Raw genomic sequence first — 19575 nt, forward strand, 5'->3', positions numbered from 1 at the left:
TGCTCCACAGGTCACCCAACAGTTTGAAGAAATGCATTTCAGTTTCCCCCAACCAGCCCATTTTTTCACCTTTAACACAGCAGATCTATCACCCTTCTGCTTGTGCCACCTTGTTAATTACTGCCAGGCAGCCCAAAGATATTAATGACAAATTTCCCCAAAGGCTGCGATTTCACCTTTTCACGTGTTCTTTTCACTTTCCCTTGTGCAAACATTTTCTTCTCAGCCAAGGACAGGTTGGCTCCTGAGATACCTCAGTCCTCAAAGATCTGATTGTTTATGTCTAATGAAGACCCAGATGCTCCAAAATACCTCTAGTATGTTGGACAACAGAGGGAGAGGCCAGAGAAGCTGAAAAGGATTTCTGGCAGCTGATCAATTGTAAAAAATAGTTCTTCCTCCAGGCATCAGCCAGAGTATTTTTGGGTCTGCAGGATGTGTTCATGCTCTGCCCTCACAGCTCTCCAGGGTGTGAGCAGAGGAAAGGATTTGGGAGGAAGCAGATAAATCCCAGCCCGAGTCTCTTGCAGTCTGTATTCCACCAGCAAGAACACTCACAGCTCTGCAAGGGCTGGGGACAGCCCTGTTTCCAGGGCCAGGCCAGCCCTCCTTGAGGGATCCACCACTTTATCCCACCTCTCTCCATCCCTCCACTCTCTGCACCCAGAGCTGTGTCCATCTCATGGGTCCAGGACTGCAGGCAGAGGTATCCCAGGGTCAGGGAGATGCTACAGTTGGAAGGGTCACCTTGGGATAAGCCCAGCACTGGGGGAAGAGGTTTCTCTGTTCTCCCAAATGGGGTTGTGCATGATGGCCCTCTGCAGACCCTCCTCCAACCCTGCCCCAAGGGATCCAGCCAGGGCAGCCAACCTCTCCCAAACCCAGGGATGCTTCTGCTGGCAGCCCACCAAGAACTCATCTTGGCCACAGCAGCACAGCCAGGACAGCACTGGAAGCCTGAGTGGCTCAGGAAGGGAAGGGATCAGAGAGCTGGACAGGCCCAAACCCAGATGGGGAGAGATGGCCTCGTGAGTGGAGGAAATTGTGCAGAACCTGGAGCTGTGAGCAGCACAGGCTGCATGCCCTGGGTCTTCAACTGGCCTCTCCCAAAAGAGTGGTTGGGGTTTTATTCCAGGACTCAGACAGGGATTCTTGGAAGCACATCAGGGCTGGGTGTGTGCAGCAGATCCACGTGGAGAAAATATGTTGTCTGATGTCTGGAACATCAGCTGAGTGTTTTTCCATTTCCATTTCACTCTTTGCAGGTTACACAAGCTGAAGATTGAACAGATGCATCCCTTGAGTTCATTTGCCTTTATTAGAGGAACAATGTACCTGCACATTACCACCAAGCCCTACACTTAGGAGAAGTACTGTGGGTTATAATGGGAACAAACTGGCCTTGCATGGAAAACAAACGTGTCCAAAGGCTTTCCTGGTCTGTCAGGAACAATTCTTTGCTGTAATTCCAGTGTTTTTTCTCACTGGTCAAGATCAGCCACATGGGAAAGGCTCTTTCCCACCATACCCTACCAGAACATGCTCTGCCCTGCTCTGGAGTGCAGCTCCCTACCCCAGCCCTCAGCTCCTGTGCCAGGACCCCTTCACCACCCTGTATTTAAGCTCACCTCAGATTAACAAGCTGGCACTTTCCAGCTTTTCCAGCCCATTTCCTGGGCCCAAGCTCTGCTGACCCACAGAATGACAGAATCACACAATGAACGAGGTTGGAAAAGAACTTTGAGATCATCAGGTCCAACCTGCAACCTCACACCTCCTCATCAACTAAACCAGGGCACTGAGAGCCACATCCAGGCTTTTTTTAAACACATCCAGGGATGGTGACTCCACCACCTCCCTGGGCAGATGATTCCAGTGCCCAGTCACTCAATGAAGAATTTTTTTTCCTGATGTCCAACCTAAACTTCCCTATCGATGTAGGGTGACCCCAACATAGGGAATAATGTGCTCTGACTCCATAATTCAAAAAATTAAACAATTACTTTATCAAACTATACTATATTACACTAAAACTATACTAAAAAGATACTATACTAAAAAAATACTATACTAAAGAGATGCTAAAGAAAAACCTGTGACTGTCTGGAGACAGTCAAGATACAGTTTTAACTCAATTAGTTAATCAATCTAAGCAACTCTCAACAAAACCTAATTAACAAATTACTCTCAGTAAACAATCTCTATAACAATTCCACATGTACTAAACAACAAAAACTACAAGTAAAGATAAGAGATGTTTTCTTCTCTAAACTTCTCACTACCTTCCCCAAGAAAAATCCTAGGAGAGAGAATTATGTCTCTCTGTTCAAAAAGAAACAGAGAATTATCTCTCTGTTCTAAGAATGTGACTACCACACTTCCCCTGGTGCAGCTTAAGGCTGTGTGCTCTCATTCTGGGAAAAGAGACCGAGCCCACCTGACAGCAGCCACCTTCCAGGGAGTTGTAGGGAGTGATGAGGTCTCCCCTGAGCCTCCTTTTTTCCAGGCTAAACACCCCCAGCTCCCTCAGCTGTTCTTTCCAGGGTGTGTGCTCCAGGCCCTTCAGCAGCCCTGTTGCCTCCTCTGGACCCAGGGCAGATCCCCATGTCCCAGCACCCCCAGCCAGCCCTGCTCCACCCTGCATGGCTCTGGGACAGTGAAAGCCTCTCTGGTTGGGTTTTTGTTGTTGTTGTTGTTGTTGTAGGGCAGCTTGCCAGCCTCCCTGTAATCACTTCAGAAGTGCAAAACAGCCTGATCTACATCTCTGGTTCACACCTAGTTTTTCAATGATATATTTGGAGCGAGCCAGGTTCTTAATTGGAAAGGATGTTACCTGGTGCCTCTGCAGTGAGGATCACTGCCAATGCTTCCTCTCTTATTCTCCATTTGTTCTGCATTCAAAGCAATCCAAAAATCTAAACTTGAGATAGAAAAATCTTCTCCCAGGAAGATCCTTTCAGTCTGATAATGGCATTTTTCCTCATCTGCTGTGGGTGTCATTGCTGCAACGTTCCCTTTTAGCACTCTGGGCTGTAGCTCTATATTAGGCCAACAAAAATAATAAGTCCTAAAATGAAAACCTCCAGATGATCTTGGCAGAAACAGCACGTCCATCACAAATGGAAATCACATTTGATACTCCACAATGGCAGGAAACTCACCTGGTTTTATTTAGTCTCCATGCAGTTATGTGCTATTGGCACTTCTCCAGAGTATCTTTGGAGAGGGATTTTTTTTTTTTTTTAACTCTCAGTTAGTGTCTGTCTTTTCTTATCTAGAACAGCCCTCATGTTTGATTTTCACTGAGGCCCTGTGCTGATTTTTTTGTTTGTCTACTGTAAAAAGGTAGAAGGGAACTCAGCAATTCATGCATTTACAGCTCCGTTCCCACAACAAGGTGCTTAAAATAAAGAAATTGGCTCAGGGTAATTGCTTGATATGAGAAAGATTATATAGGCAATGAACATCTGTATCACAGCTACAGTTGATGGCTCTGAATTCTGTATCATGTGCCAGGAGTTCCCTGCCAAAAAAAATACTCAGAAAAAAAAAAGATTTCCAGCCCAACATATGCTTATATAAGACTTCTCCAGTATGCAAAGAAGCTCATTTAAAAAAAAAAAAAAAGAAGAAAGAAAGAAAAGGAAAAAGACAAGAGTGTTGAAATAGCACAGGAAATTATGCAACTGATACCTGAGCCTGAGCATTGCAGATCCTATCCGGAAACCTCCCTATCTCACAAAGCTTTGGTCAAATAAAATAAAATAAGTTATCTTTCATTTTGAAACTGAACTTGTTGATACGGGGTCAGATGGAGCTTTTGCATCAACATGGCCACTGCAGGCCTGAGCAGCAGCAACACAGCCAAGTTTTGTGCCATGCCCAGCACCTGGGCACGGTGATGTCCCCCTCGGTGGGGGGATGTGACCCTCCCATTGCATGGGAGCCCCCAGGGCTCAGCACACAGCCCAGGGGCACAGGGATACTGGGTGATCCTTTGAGCTGTCTCTGTGGCTTTTAGCATGTGAGCTGCATGGATTAAAGGGAATGGGGAAACAAGTTTGGAATAAAATCAGCTGTGAATTTTTGCCAGAAATTTAAGCTGACCCACAGAAAACTAATTTCTGAGATGAGTTCAAGAACATTTCCCACCCTATTATTTCCATGTTTGTGTTTGACATCCAGGAGGGTCAGATCCCCTTCTTCTGCAGGAACCTCAGCTTTGGGGGCTCTGTAATCCCCACTCAGATGTAATCCCCAGCTCACCTGGGGCTCCCAGAAATTCACTTGGGCACCTGAGGCAGAGCCACAGAGCCCATCACCCCTGTGGTGAGCAGGTGAGGTGCTGTGAGCTGCAGTTCACTCTCAGCACACAGCAGGAGCCTGGCTGGGACATGCCCGGGCACAGAACTGGGAGCTCAACACCACATCCAGACTTGCCATGGGGGATCCCCTTCTCAGCCAGCAAACAGGAGGAAAAGTTCTCAGGCTCCCTCGTGCTCAGGAGGGGGGCTGCTGACCAGAGAAGCTCTGGTTCTGCTGTGTTTTGGTGAGGAGCTCACCCATCCCATGACCAACCACCCTTGCTAATTGTTTGTGTCTGCACTAAGGATCTGGACACCAAGAGAAGGAAGAGAGAAGCATCAGCCACCTAAATCCTGCCATTTGTGTAGTGAGGGGAAGGGAAGGCAAAGGCAGGACAGGACCAGGACAATCTCCTTGCCCTGAGTGAAACACTCACAGCTGTCTCCTGAAAGAACTGCCTGCAAAATGCTTTGAGGGGAGCCCTCCTCTAGCATGGTGTAAGAAGCATTACAGGCTTGGCCTGGAGAGGTTTGCTTTGGAGTTCAGAGGAGGTGATGGGAGTTTCCATACCAGCTTCAATGAGCCAGAAGCTCACCATGTTCTTGTTCAGCCTTTAGGAAGCCACACATTCAGGGGGATGCATGCCCTTGCCTTCACCCAGCTCTCTCCCTGCTCCCACACTACCCACCTCAGCCTTGGGTTTCCTCTCCCACTGCTCCAAAACCACAGCTCACTTTCTTCCTTGCAGCACAGTTCCCTCCTCATCAGCCCATGGTGAACATTCACAGAGCCTGCAGAGATACATTTCTCCTCTTGGGCTGCAGAGCCCCAGAACTGCCTAAAACCAAATTAATAACTTAATGTCAGGGAGAGGAACATGTCCCCACTGCTGCCTTCCCAGGCCAAACCCACAGCACCTCATAATCAGCTCCAGTGCAGGATCTGGCCATGCCCTTTGGCCCAGTGGGGCCTGAGCCCCATGATCAAGAAGGAGCCCTTTGTACCTCTGAAATGCTGTGAGCTTGTGAAACTAAGTTCCAGCAGTCCCAAACTCCTTGGTGCCCCAGAAACTGAGTGAACAGAGGGGCTGGGAGAGTTCCTGAGCACGTCTCAGTGGGCAGAATGAGGACAATCTAATCAGATGTGGATGGAGAACAAATAAAAAACAGCTGCTTCTCACCAGATCTTCTCCCAACTGGGGAAAAAAAACTGCAAACACGTACAAGAACGAGGGAAGAGGCACTGATGAGCTGTTATCTGAATTTATTGCCATCATCTGACCCACAGTGGGGTCTACTTTTTTTCTTCCTTTAATTTATAACCCAGTTTCTCATCACGTCATGACATCACCCAGGGAGTTTGATTTCACAAACACACACACACATCTCACTGGAAACAGAATGAACCCCTGGGCCATCTTGGGCTCTGTGCAGCATCACCCCTGCAGCAGTCCCCAGGCACCCTCTCTTCCAAAAAATCACTTGGTGTGGCCATGACAGAGCCACCCACCTTTCAGGCTCTCAGAGAGCTTGAGGGGATTTTTGTACCACTCCAGTCCCAGGCAGCACTCACCCTCGTGTCCTCTTGCTCCACCCTCACTGCACTTTCCTTCCAAGGGCTCTGCATAGCTCTGCACTCCAGGATGATCTATGCTGTTTTCTTTTGGCAGTACAATAGATCAAATCCTTCAGAGACTGGGTGGAACCAGAACTGCCTCCTCCATCACTCACTCCAGGCTCAGGCTGGAGAAGCCATTGGTCAGCACGTCCTGACCAACACATTCCCTGCTCCAAGAGCAGCACTGCCCACGTGGACAGCCCAGCAGGGAGCTCTTGGCTTCCCTGAACCTAACATTGGAATAAGAGAGCTGCCACTCTTTTGTCTAAATTCTCTGATATTTGTCTGCCTGCAGCTTCCCTTGGTGAGAAATCAGGAGCTGCCCCTCTTCACAGTGATCTCAGCTGAAAGGCCAGGGACAGAAGAGCCCTGGGGTTCAACTTCCCTCTGCTTTCAGAGGTGCCAAGACAAGCTGCAGCTCAGGGAGGGCATTGTCAGGATGGGCAGTTTAGCTCCAAACTGCTTTCTAAACCAGTTCAGCCGAGCCAGTGTGAGACTGGATAGAAGCCAGCCTTGAGACCAGCAGCAATAAAGCACCTGCTGAATTCTGTGGATTCAGTGGGAATGATTCAGGCTGCTTTCCCAACAGCTTGATTACCTGTAAAATCAATTCAAATCAGTGGGATGTGAAATGGGACAAAAATGAACTTCCCTATGATGTGCAGCTGGGGAGAGAAACACAGGAACTCCCAGCTGGTTCACCTTTCCTTCAGCACAGAACTCCCAGCTGGTTCACCTTTTCTTCAGCACAGACACATCTGGGCAGGGCTTGTCCTGTGGCTGGACACCAACAGGGCCAGCTGGTGGCCCCAAAGGAGTCAGCATGGAGTTGTTCCATCCTTTTCTGTGCACCCAGCCTGAAATCCACCCACCCAACTGCTCAGCTCCACACTGATGCTCTCATGAACCCCCAGGCTCTCTGCTGCAGATTTAACCCAGGAGCTCTGGGATAATCTCCTGGAAGAGCAGGAGCAGCTTCCTCCAGCCCATTTGCTGGTTGGGATAATTCTTTCTTTGACTGATGACCAAGAAGCTATTATGTCCTGAGAGGGCAGTGATTTGTTCTATAATGCTCATGGCACTGCTTCAGTGCTTGGCAATTCTGTCTTGTTATCACTGGTGGAGAATTTTACAGGCCACTGACAGACCTTCAAACGCAGCCATTGCTGTGTGGAAAATCCAATTTGCTTTGGGAGTCTCCTGACACAAGGCCTTGTCTTCATGGTCCCTTGGCAAACCATTTTCAGCACATGCATTAGTTCATGACCCTGTGATTTAACGGACATCATTAAATTTTAGCAGAAGAATCCATCACTTTGAAGGAACCCCTAACAAGTGTGTGACCTAAAAGTGAGACCTAATATCCTGGCATCTTTGCACAAAGGGCTTCTTTTCTCTTAACATTTGGCTTATCTCCACGCCACTCCCAGGTCAAGTTCAGCAGTGAGCCCTGGTCCTCAATGCACCATTGAGCTGCTCCAGGAAAAGCAAATCTCATCAAAGCAAAAAATGTAAATGTGCATTTCTTCGCAGCATCCCCCACTGCCAAACAGATAACAAGTTTATGTAGGCACAAGAAAAAAAAAATCCCAATTTGAATAGTAATTGTTTGCTTATAAATTAACCCACAGAACTGTGCCACATGCCATAAAACAATTTTACATTACATGGGCTTAAACGGTGGGGCTGGTATAATAAACTCTATGTTGAGTCACCAAATTCCTCACATTCTTTGACTTCCCATTATGTCTCAAATGTCAGATATTTCACTGGGGTAACAAGCAGTAGCAAGGGCTGGGGGTTTGTGTGGGTTTTAATTGTAAAAGCAACATTCTCCTAGGGAAGGACAGACAAGGTTCACAACCCCACTCTGCAGCTTGGGCAGACTGGAGGAGCTTCAAAGACTCCTTGTCTCCCCACTGGGTTGTTTTGGGGTTTAAGGCCCCTCCAGTCTGGCTGAGGGCCTCAAAGCTGTACAGCACCCCCAGCCCTAGGTCAGGGAGCCTCTGCAGGCTTCTGCCTTCTCATGAAAAATGTGTGTGAGAGTGGGGAGCCTGGGGAGAATCCTGGCTTTGGGCAAACCATCAAATTAGCAATAGCCTGACAGCTCTCCCTTCTAATCATATTGTCAAAGTAAGGCTTTGAGATTGTTCAGTAAAATCTAGGCTTTATTTACTATAAAACTTCAGTGTTTAAAGATTTTAAGATCTTGTGGATTCTCCTCTTCCTTTGTATTCTGGTGCAGAGGAAACCTGACCTTGCTCAGAGACCATTTATGCTTCAGTGGTTTTGGTTGGTTCTCTGTGTCCAGAGAGCATCAGCCAAGGTGGCAATGTGTCTTGGCCCCCTTCTCCATGGGGCCAAGACAAACCTGAAGGCAATTTTGACATAACCTTTCCCCAAAAATGCAAGTGATGCTCCAAATTTGTCCATGTCCTTAAGCATGGATGGAGGCAGCTGACAGAAGCTCAGGAATAAAACAGGAGCCCAGAAATACCCTGTGATATACCCAAAACATGTGCATGTGCCTGAATTAAGAGAGGAATTGCCCAGGGGCAATAAAAAGAGATAAATTTTCTTTCCCTCAGTCTGGAACACAGTTTTGGCTGGTGTAATTGATCCAGGGGTGAAGCAAAAAAATACTGGGAGGGTCAGGCTACCATAATTCACTTTTTCTCTTCTTTCTCTCTTCTGCAAACAGGGTTGGGAGAAATGGAGGGAGGTCCTGCTGTTGTTCACCACAATGGCAGGAGCATCCAGAGCTGAGCTCTGTGCCCCACTCTGATTTCAGCAAGCCCAGAAAAAACATAAAAGAAGCACATGGATTTATCATCCATGGTTTCTTCCCAACTATAACCAACAGAAAACATCTGCAGGGGGAAGGAGCTGCTCGTTTGCTGTCTGAAATGTCAGTGAAACCCAAGAGAAAAGGAACCAAATGTAGCAATTACCCAGGGCTCCTGTAGCCCCCTGCAATAATCAAATATAGCTAATTTTCACTGACTCCTTTTTGTGCTGACTCCAGGCATGGAAGAAAAAGATCACAAAGGAAAATCACCCCCAATGCTCCAGTGTTTCTCAAAAACTGGGAGCTGAGGCTAACTAACTCATAGGAGGAAAACACACAGCCAGAAGGGCAGGAGCTTTAAAAACTTAATCCCTTCAGACAAATGTGAAATACTTGTGCTTCAGCTGGGGCATGAATCAGAGATGATTCTCAGCAATCCCTGATTTAATAACAGCAAGGGCTGGGTGCAGTGGATGCAGCTTTTCCCCCTCCCTCTACCTGCTGAATCCATCTCCAGCTTTTGAGGCTGATTTGGGGTTGGCCGTGGCACCATTAACTCAAACCTAAACAGCCTGCTCCCATCATCAACAGGGAGCCACGGGGTCAACTGGAAACCAGAGAAAATCTGTTTAGTCATTTCTGAAGGCAAAGCAACCCCTGATGATATCACTTACTGGTGCAGACACTCAGTCGGCAGTTTGCTGCCAGAGCACCTGGTCCTGCTGCCTCAAAACACTGTGAGGGAGCCCCTTGCACTTTATTAACCAAACTCACAGGTTTTTTTTCTAGAAAACCCAGTGAAGATGGTGTGCAGGGCTGTGGGTGCAAGTGGGACCACCTGGCACAGCTCAGCATGGTGAGGCTCAGCCTCCTTCATCCTCATGGGGTGTTCAGGGAGATGTTCACCCACCCCAAGCAGAATCCCCCACTCATTTGGGGTTTTTGTGGTGGAGGAACAGCCTTGTCCTCCAGCTGCCTCTCATCAAGGCTGGGAGCTGCCCCCAGCTCCCTGACCACAGCTGGCCACCCACTCTGTGGGCAGCTGGAGCCATGACCACAGCAGTGGGGTGGGGAGGGAGGACAGAGCCCCCAGGAGCCCCCAGGAGCTTTGGATGGCAGCCAGCAGGTCAGGGGGTGTCAGGAAACCTCACACTACACGGAGGTTGCACCCCAGTGCCCCTGGGTGGAGAGGCATCCACACCCATGGTCCTGGGGAGAACCAGCCTTCAGCAGAACCCTCTCCTACCCCAGCACGTGCAAAGGCAGGGGGGGAAGGTGTGGAACAGCACAGAGGGGACAAGGGGACAAAGCCAGAGCCAGCACCTGCCAGAGACAGTGTGTTTGTGATTGTCCATTCTGGAGCCAGCAAGGGGACAAGAGCTGGCAGAGGGGGCTGCCCACCCCAGGGGCACACACCTTCCCCAGGGTGTTCCTGACTGAGGCAGCAAATAAACCACTCTGAAGTGAAGAGGTTCTCTGCTCAAGCCACAGAGCAGGAGCTGAGGCCACCAGTGTGGGGCCTGCCACCAGTGTGGGGCCTGCCATCCGTGAGGGACTTGCCATCAATGTGGGGCCTGCTATCAGTGTGGGGCCTGCCATCCATGTGGGGCCTGCCACCACAGCCAGCTCGAGGCCATCAGTGTGGGACCTGCCATCAGTGTGTGGGGCCTGTCATCAGTGTGAGGCCTGCCACCACAACCAGCTCAAGGCCACCAGTGAGGGACCTGCCATCACAGCTAGCTCGTGAGCCACCAGTGTGGGAGCTACCACTAGTGAGGGACCTGCCACCAGTGAGGGACCGGCCATCTGTGTGGGACCTGCCATCAGTGTGGGACTTGCAACCAGTGAGGGACCTGCCACCACAGCCAGCTCGAGGCCATCAGTGTGGGGCCTGCCATCAGTGTGAGGCCTGCCACCGGTGAGGGACCTGCCATCACAGCTAGCTCGTGAGGCACCAGTGTGGGAGCTACCACTAGTGAGGGACCTGCCACCACTGAGGGACTCGCCACCAGACCCAGCTCAAGGCCACCTGTGAGGGGCCTGCCACCAGTGTGGGGCCTGCCACCAATGTGGGGCCTGCCACCAGTGTGGGACCTGCCATCTGTGTGGGACCTGCCATCAGTGTGGGACCTGCCATCTGTGTGGGACCTGCCACCAGTGTGGGACCTGCCATCTGTGTGGGACCTGCCACCAGTGTGGGACCTGCCATCTTGTGAGGGACCTGCCATCTTGTGAGGGACCTGCCATCCGTGAGGGACCGGCCATCAGTGCGGGACCTGCCACCAGTGTGGGGCCTGCCACCGGTGAGGGACCTGCCATCACAGCTAGCTCGTGGCCACCAGTGTGGGAGCTACCACTAGTGAGGGACCTGCCACCACTGAGGGACTCGCCACCAGACACAGCTCAAGGCCACCTGTGAGGGGCCTGCCACCACAGCCAGCTCCATTTTGTGCTCCCACTGCACCCGGAGGTCTGAGCTGGGCTGAGCTCCCAGGGCATGGCCAGCACCACCACCCTCAATGGCTTTAGCAGTAAATAAACAGGATAAACAGGGGGAAAGGGAGGCTCAGAGAGAGGAAACAACTTGTCCCTGAGTCACCGACAGCTAAAAAGGGATTGGAGGTCTCCTCCTTCAGACCTGCTCTGCTTTCCTGCTTGGGAATGCTCTCCTGTGGCTGTATCACCTTCTCCCAGCCTCCCCCCAGCACAGCTTCACCCTCCCCTTCTCCCCAGCAGTGTCTAAGCAGCAAGCCCAGGGTTGGTGGTCTAATAAGAAATGCAAGGAAGGAGGCAACCTCTCTCCTGGGACCAGACTAGGTGGCCCTTTTTTAGTTCATGAGGAAATCAAGGGGAAAAAATGAAAATAAAAAAGAGGAGGAAAATATCCATGTCCAAAGCTTGTTTTTTCTCAGCAGCTCCAATTGTTTCTGCTTCCTAATAAATCATGTAGGCCAGGGACAGCCAATCTGCACAGCATTATTATTGTCTCAATACATTTGTTGAAAGAAAAATAACACTGTGGCTTTGCTGAAGCAGACAGGATCTGCTTTTCCAAAGGTTTGTTGATATTAGCCCACAGTCTTGTTGGGCTCCATGTATACTCTGGACTGAAAGAGCTTTGCTGCATTCCCATCTCTAAGATACAGAGAGTCACCAAACCTAAATATTACCCTGAGCAGCTGAGACCTCAAAAGGTCTTTCTTTGTTTTGCTCCACACTCTGTTTCCCATTAACTCTTCAGCAGCATTTGTGTGTCTTAGACTTGCAGAACCCAGGGCTGAACTTGGCTCCAGGCTGAACTATCCCACATCCATCTAAACAACAGTGACTTTGCAACCTGCAGGATTTTCTCCAGAAGATTTTCCACTGGATGTGAGCAGCACAAATCCCCCCTTCCAGGGGCCAGCTGGGGCCAGCCCAGGCTCTGTTTGGTGGATAAGCAGCACTTTGGTCCGTGGTCATTTCAGCAAGTTATTGCCATCAAACACCCCCAGGAAGGGATTTTCAGCCATCCCACATTAATGAGCTGCAGGTTCTGCTCCCCACCAGCCCCGTCCTCTCCTCATGATGCCCAGAACAGAAACTGGACAGGGTTAAGAGAATAAAGTGGTGCTATAATTTGATAGTATTTATTAAAGGCCTTCAATTAATTATAAATGTATTAAATTATAAAAATTATAACTATATATTTATATCTATATATTTTATATCTTATTTCTATTTTATTTTTATAATAAAATTATATTTATAATATAAAATATATATATATAATATAAATTATATATTATAATTTTTACATTATATAAATTTCTTAATTATAAATTTCTTAATAATTTATTAAAGGCCTTCATTTTATTATAGTATTTATTAAAGGCCTTCAACAGATTCACCTTGGTCACTCAAAAGCTTCCCAGAGGGGCTACACCCAAGACGGACACTGGTCATGGGTTTTTCAGACAATTTTAAGCTTGCTCCATTTACATATCAGGTGTTAATCCTCCAGTTACAGCTTCAGGTGATAAAGTCCTATTCCCCCAGTTTGCTCTCCCCTCCAATTCACTTTTGCTTGTACTTTTTGGGGCCTGAGGCTGTAGGGTGTCCTTGAGTTTGAGGCCCAGAGGAATTGTTTTGTCTGACCAAAATGTGAAGGCAGCAGCTGACACTTTATATGGAGTTTAGAGCTATGCACCAATGCAGGGCAGGATCTGAAAAATATAAAGGCTGAAATCTTAAGGCATCATTAACAGCTAAATCCATCACCACATTGTATGGAAAGACCATCTGCTTAAATCCCCAGAGCAGGGGCCATCAGCACCCCTGTGCTTGTCCTCTTGTCCCCAAGAGGAGCAGGAAGTTGCACTGGGTGCAGAGCAAAGCCCTGGGGTCAGTGCTGTGCCCTTGTCTGTCCATGCTTCACTTGAGCTATTGCTTCTTTCTGAGTGAGAATCAGACAGTCTGGATTTTTCTGACTTTTTTCCTTTCCATACCCTGTGGAAACCAGGAGAGCTCTGCAGCACACCCAGAAGGATCCAGCCAGGGCATGTTAAGAGCAGCCTCAGCTTCCACGAGGACAAAGATGTACTCACCTCACCATGAGGTGAGTCCACAGGGTGAAGGCCACAGGGTGCACAGCACAGACCCTCTGACCCAGCCTGGCAGAGCTTTGGAATCAGGTTACCTGACCCAAAGGTAACCTGATAAGCAAAAATGGGATGCCTGAGTTCTGCTCACCCACAGCCCAGCCTTGCCCGACAAGGAGGGATACCTTGCCAAAGGGAGTCCCAAAAAGCCTTGGGTGAGCAGCCACAGGGAGCCAGGCAGGACACATCAGCCCAGATGTGTCTGTTACACCCACAGCAGAGTGACCCCAGCCTGGAGATGTGGAAAGATGGAAACTCTGAGGCAAAAGAGCCAACAACAGTGAGCACTGCCCCAGCCAGAGTCACCCCCTGCTCTGCATGCTGTGGCAGTCACTGACCATCTCTGTAGCCACTGAACAGGGTCACAACAGATAAAATTTGCCCCCTGATACTCCCAAGTGTCAGACATTGTGATACCTTTGGCTGTGAAGGAAATGATAATTTAATTTTGGATGCTAAGCCAAAGCTACGTGGGGTTTGGAAGTTGAACAACACAGAGGGGTTTTTCCAGCCAGCTTCACTTCTGCTACCTCTGCAGCAGTTCCCCATAGCCAGGCTGCTTGCACAGGGCTTGACATCACCACCCATTCCTGCTCTGAGAGGGCCCTGCAGCAGGAAGGGGAAGGAAAGGGCATGAGTGTCACAAGGGAGATAAGGCAAAACAGCCCTGCAAAGGTGGGCAGATACAGCTGACCTGACTCAGGGCTGAGCCCATCCCTTCTGAAGGGCTTCAGAAACAGCTAAGTGAAAAGCTAAGTGAAATAAAGGCCAAGGTTTAGCTAAGGTTTGGCTACTTCTAATTTTTTTTTTTCTTTTTAAGCATGATCAATAGATTTACTAGATCCTCTGAGCCCCAGGAGCCAGTCCTGCAGTGTTTACAGACATGGCATAAGGAGGCATTGCAGCCATGGGTCAGAAACAGGTACTGAGTGGACAAGCCCAGACAGGGGATATCTCCACAGACCCTGGCGCCCACTGGCTGAAATCAGCTCCAGTCTTCCTTGCCCAAAATCCAGCATTCATCTCCAACCCACCAGTATCCACCAGTATTCAGACTGGGATGTTCCCGTGACTCCCTCCAGCACTGACCAAAATTTAGATTAAAACATCCTCTGTGGGATTGAAGAAAACTGTTGCAGGGCAGCAACATTTGTGGAGGATTTTGGAAACTTTTTTTTTTCCCACCCTGAGAAAGACAGAAAGTCTTTCTGCATTAAGGGCACAGTAATAGGCAGATAGGATTTCTCTGGAATAAGCAGATTAAGAACAGCCCAAGGAAGGGTGTAACACAGCACAGTCAGAAGGAAAAAGCCCAAGGGCAAGGCAAGCTTGGCTCAGCTGCCCCAGACAGCTAACACAGGCTTGAGCTGCAGCCACTGCTGCTTATCAGCAGTGTAATGGTTTTGTGTCCGTACTGAAATCTGCTCCTGAGATGGGTCCGTGCCTGAATTTCCTCCTCCCTTCAGCCAACGATGAGAGCTGTGTCACCAGCACTCTGTGCAGCCCCTCCAGGAGCTGACACCTCTCCAAGAGGAGCCACCATCCACATCACAATGAGAGATGTGTTTGTTTGTTTGTCCTCTCCAAAACCCACAGAGTGATTCAGCCCCAGGGCAGGCTCCAGCCTGGCGACAGCCCCACAGCAGAGTGGGGGTGCCCAAGACCTTCCCCATGCCCCTCCCTTTAAAAACAACTCTGGGCTGAGGTGACTGAACTGATTTTTTTAATTATTATTATTATTTTTTCCTCTCCAGGCAAATATAGGCTCTGCACAAACCAGTCTGACTCCAACTTAGTCTGGTGCTTCCCAAAGGAACTGGAGGAACCGGTTGGTGATGGAGCAACCCCTCCACAGCCACCACAGTGCCTGGGTGGGCACCTGTCCCAGCCCCCACACCCACAGACATGGCAGTGACATCCACACTGCCTCATCCACCTGAGGATTCCAGTGACATCCATCTCTGCCATTTTTATAGGGAATTTCATCAGGTTTCCATGCAGTCAGCAATGCCTTTACCTCTGTATGTGGGCTCTCCTTCCAGCTTGGCCCAAAGCCCTTCTCCCTCAGCTCATCTCAAGTGGGATAAACATGTTTATCACAGGAGCAGCCAGGACCATGCAGGATTTGGCCTCATGGCTCCACTTTCCCATACAGGGAGGAGCCCACCAGGCTGCTGGAAGCACCAGGAAAGCGCCACCTCTCTTTCAGGACAACCTGGAATTGGCAGCAATGCTGCTGGGCTCAGCATCCCCTTGGCTGCAGCAGGGTCCCACCACCCCAGGCTCCAGGCTAAGAGGTCAATCCTCATCATTTGCACAAGATGCTCCTCACATCCCAGCTCAGCACCTAAAACTGACTGGCTGCAGAGGGCAGAGCCAAGGCTCTGGTGTCCCAGGTGCAGGGACAACCTCCATGGAGTGTTTTCCACCCCAGGAGCTCAGCCTCATCCAGCCCCCACCAGAGCAGGGAGTATGTTCTGACACAAGCTTGAGTGAAACCATAAAATGACACTCCAGTAAGGCCAAAGGAAGATCCTCCCTGCCCCAATCCAGTGGGGGGACACAGCAACAGCAGCAGCATTGCTGCAGCACACATCCACCCCAGGAATTAGCCCAGGCTGAGCAGCACGTGCTCCCCAGCAGGAGCACAAAACACACCCAGAAGCAATCCTGAAGCTCTTGCTGAACTTCTTGGCTCTTGCCCCAAAACAGGCAAGGCGTGACTCTCCCAAAACCAAGTAATGCTGACTCCTGCTGCACTGCTACAGCCTCAGAGCCCCAGGAGATGCCTCTGGTTTTCAGAGAAGCCAGGAAAAGGCAAAGCAGCTGAGTCAGCACCCAGCCCTGGGGAGAAAGCCCTGAGTCAGCTCTGCTTCCAGCACAAGTGGACACTCCTCCTGTCCTCTCCTCTCCCCTCTCAGCACTGCTGGCAGCTCCATCCATGCCCTGGCAGCCCCACGCCGGCTGTACACATAGAGCACACAACTGAGGCTTTGCAGGCTGGAGACCTCAAACACAGGAGCAGCTCCTGCTCAGGGCCAGTTAACTCCCTGCAAGGAGCAAGGGATCACCCAAAATCTTCTGGAAAACCTCACAGCACAGAGCAAGGCTATGAGGAGAGCTGTGGGATGGGTCATTGTGATGCCTCAGGTTTAACTTTTATATTTTTCAGGTTCTGTGCTGCTTTAGTGTGTGGGTCTGGACTTCATATTAGGGGATGGTGAGCTCTCTGCACAGAGCAGGGAGACAGAACAATTCCTTCTCTGGCTGGGGACCAAGGACAAATGATCCAAATCTCAGGCCCAAGAGCAGAAACATGGACTGAAGAGAGAAAAACAAGCAGGATGGGACTGCCTGGGCTAAAGCTGGAATGGGACAATGAACTGCAAGGTGCAAATGGAGCAGAACTGATCCCAGGGAGAGACCCCATGCCCGGCCGTGCATTTTGGGACCATTTTGGTTCATCTTGGGTGCAGCCCTGGCTGGGCTCTTGTGCTGCCCAGGGTGGATCCATGCAGGAGATCCTTTTAATAAATCCCTGCTTTATTCTTTAGCTCTGTCCAGCCTCAGTTCTAGCTCAGCCTGCACAAGCCATCAATAGAGCACCCGTGTCCTGCAGCAGTTCAGCTCAGCACCCTTCAGCTGGGGAAAGGAGGCAAGTGGGGCCCAGCTGAGGCCCCAGCAGCTGCAGTCACTGCTGCTGCTCTCACCACTGTGGCTCAGGGCCACGGACAGGCACTCAGCAGCCCAGGAATGGGCTGTCTGCCTCTTCAGAACCCTCTGAACCAGGCCCACCTGAGGCTCTGCACATCTCCATGCCTACAAACACTGCCTGCCGCAGCTTCCTCATTGTGTTTGGAAGTTCTGCACCTCTGCTGGGCAGAAGGAAAGATGAGACAAATTCCTTTACACAAGGTGAGATTGAAATAACTACTGAAAACTGCCCTCTTTTTTTGTCTTGCCTCACTCCAGCACTCTCAGAACTCTGGCTGAGGTTCTCCCTGGATGCTCCTGCCCCAACATGAGTGAGCAGCCAGGTGCTGGCCACAGCAGCCACCACGTACTGGTGCCAGTGGGTGCTGATGGCTGGTGTGTCTCCAGCCCACACCATTGCTCAGCTCCAGCACAAAGCCCAGGAGAGCCACTGAGGAAGGACACCAGGCAGAAATCCATGTTTCCTGTTCAGCCTTGGCCAGAGATTTCCAAATGCTGACTGGGGCAAAATCAAGGCATTTGGGTGATTTTGAGAGAGGTGGGTGTGGCACTCCAAAATCAGGCACCTCATTTTTGTTAAGGGAGGAAGAAAGGGAGAGGAGGAGGAGGAAGTGAGTGCTCACTCATTCATTGGGTCCCTCAATGTCTCTCAGTGAGGCTCTGAGGTCAAGACTGATGGTGGAGAAAGGATTATCTGGAAAAGGCTTCTTCTTTATCGACCATCCCAGAGTAAGGCCAGCTGGTCCTCACTAAAAGGAGGTTCAAAATCAGCCCCTGCAGCAGGAAGGGGAATCATTCTGTCAAGCTGGAAACGAGAAACTTGACTCTTCTCCCTCCCCAGCAGCCCCACTCCTCCAGGCCTGAATCTTGCTGCTGTCAAGACATTTCTTTGCTTTGGCTCTGCATTACTTCTAACCAGTCTCAGAGACTCACACACAGCTCCCTCCTGATGTTTTTCTGGTTTACTTCTCAACCAATTTGGTTTTCAATTTGCTGTCTCCTAGAACAGCTGGTCCCAATATCGCTAATCTTATTTACCACTGAACCAGCATCTCTAACACGCACCACCAAGAGACTTTTCCAGTTGCAGAAATAAGCATTGTCTAATTAAGTTTATGAGCAGGAGAGCTCCTATCTGCCTCGGAGGTGTTGCACCACATCAGCTGGTCAGGCTTGGAGCTCAGACAAGCCCTATCACACTTCAAAGGGCAGGTTTGCAGGAAACACCTGCTGCATTGCACCACGGCACGTCCCAGCTCCTCCCCGGGCGTGACCAGCCCTGGACGCTCAGCAGAGCTTGGTGCAAGAGCCAGATCACGTCTCCTGCCTCCTGCCAGGGTGACTCACTTCAAATCACAGCCTTTCCCTCCAAGGTCTGTGCTGAAGAAATCACCTATGCTGGTGTTCAAGGTGCAAACAGCTTGGTTGTTATTTAGCTTGAACGTGCCCAAAGCGTCCTCCCCAGAGCCCATCTGTGTCCTTGGATGAGGTCCTCAATTCCACACAGGACCAGGCCACAGCCTGGCCCAGCACAGGGGTAAATCAGGGCAGTCCCCTCCTCCAGAAAAGGCTGATGGCAAGTACTATCATCAGGAGAAGAGACCAGCAGCAGGCTGGAGCTAAAGCAACACCTGATGCTTCCCAGAAGGAAAACTGGGATCACCCATGGGAGTGAGACAGCACAACTAAAAAAAAAGTTGTGTTGATGAAAAGGTGTCTACAAGCAGCTCTGATCTTACAGCCAGCTGGCCTGAAGGTGGGCTGGGACATCACTGGGGACAAACTGTGACCATCACACCTCCCTGCAGCCTGGCTGTGCCTCACATGCAGGAGCAAAGTGTGTCAGCGTAGCAGGGGGAAAATGGCCTGTTCTTCCTGAATGGGAAGCAAACAGGTGAAACAATCATGTTCCTCTGGCCTGGCTGTCTGCAAACCAAGCACAGTGACCCTCCATGCAGGCACTGAAGTCATGGTGTTTGAAGAGATGAGCCTGTGTCCCCACAGGATGAAGAAGGACAAGTTTTCCCCAGTCACGCAGCATCTGATAAACCTCAAACAGACCCTGTAGACACCCACACGAGTTTCCCAACCCACCTATGTGTCACCACAGCAAGCTCTGCATGGCTCATACCTGGGAGGTGATTTAGCTCACCAGTGGGCTCATGGAAAGTCAAGAGAAAATGAGGGTTACCATGGAAATTGTTGTCACCAACAATGCAAACCACACACTTGCCAGAGTTCAGACACAAGAACAGAACATGCCTAGTGCCTATTTATGGGCAGTGTTGCCCAACTGGAGGGGGCTCTTACAGAGGCAATTCAAGTTCATTAGTTCTGCTTCCTAAGGAACAGATAAGTCAGCCTGTTGCTTTTAAGAGGAACTCAATTATGCTAATTAGGTATCAAGAGGAAGCCCTTCATCTTCAGAGAGCTGCAGTGGTAAGAAGAGCAGTGCTTTGCAAGCACCTGCTCCACCTCTGTCCTGAGTCACCTCCAGTCAAGGTCTTTCAT

This window comes from Haemorhous mexicanus, chromosome 20, assembly GCF_027477595.1.
Source record: "Haemorhous mexicanus isolate bHaeMex1 chromosome 20, bHaeMex1.pri, whole genome shotgun sequence".
Classification (NCBI taxonomy): domain Eukaryota; kingdom Metazoa; phylum Chordata; class Aves; order Passeriformes; family Fringillidae; genus Haemorhous; species Haemorhous mexicanus.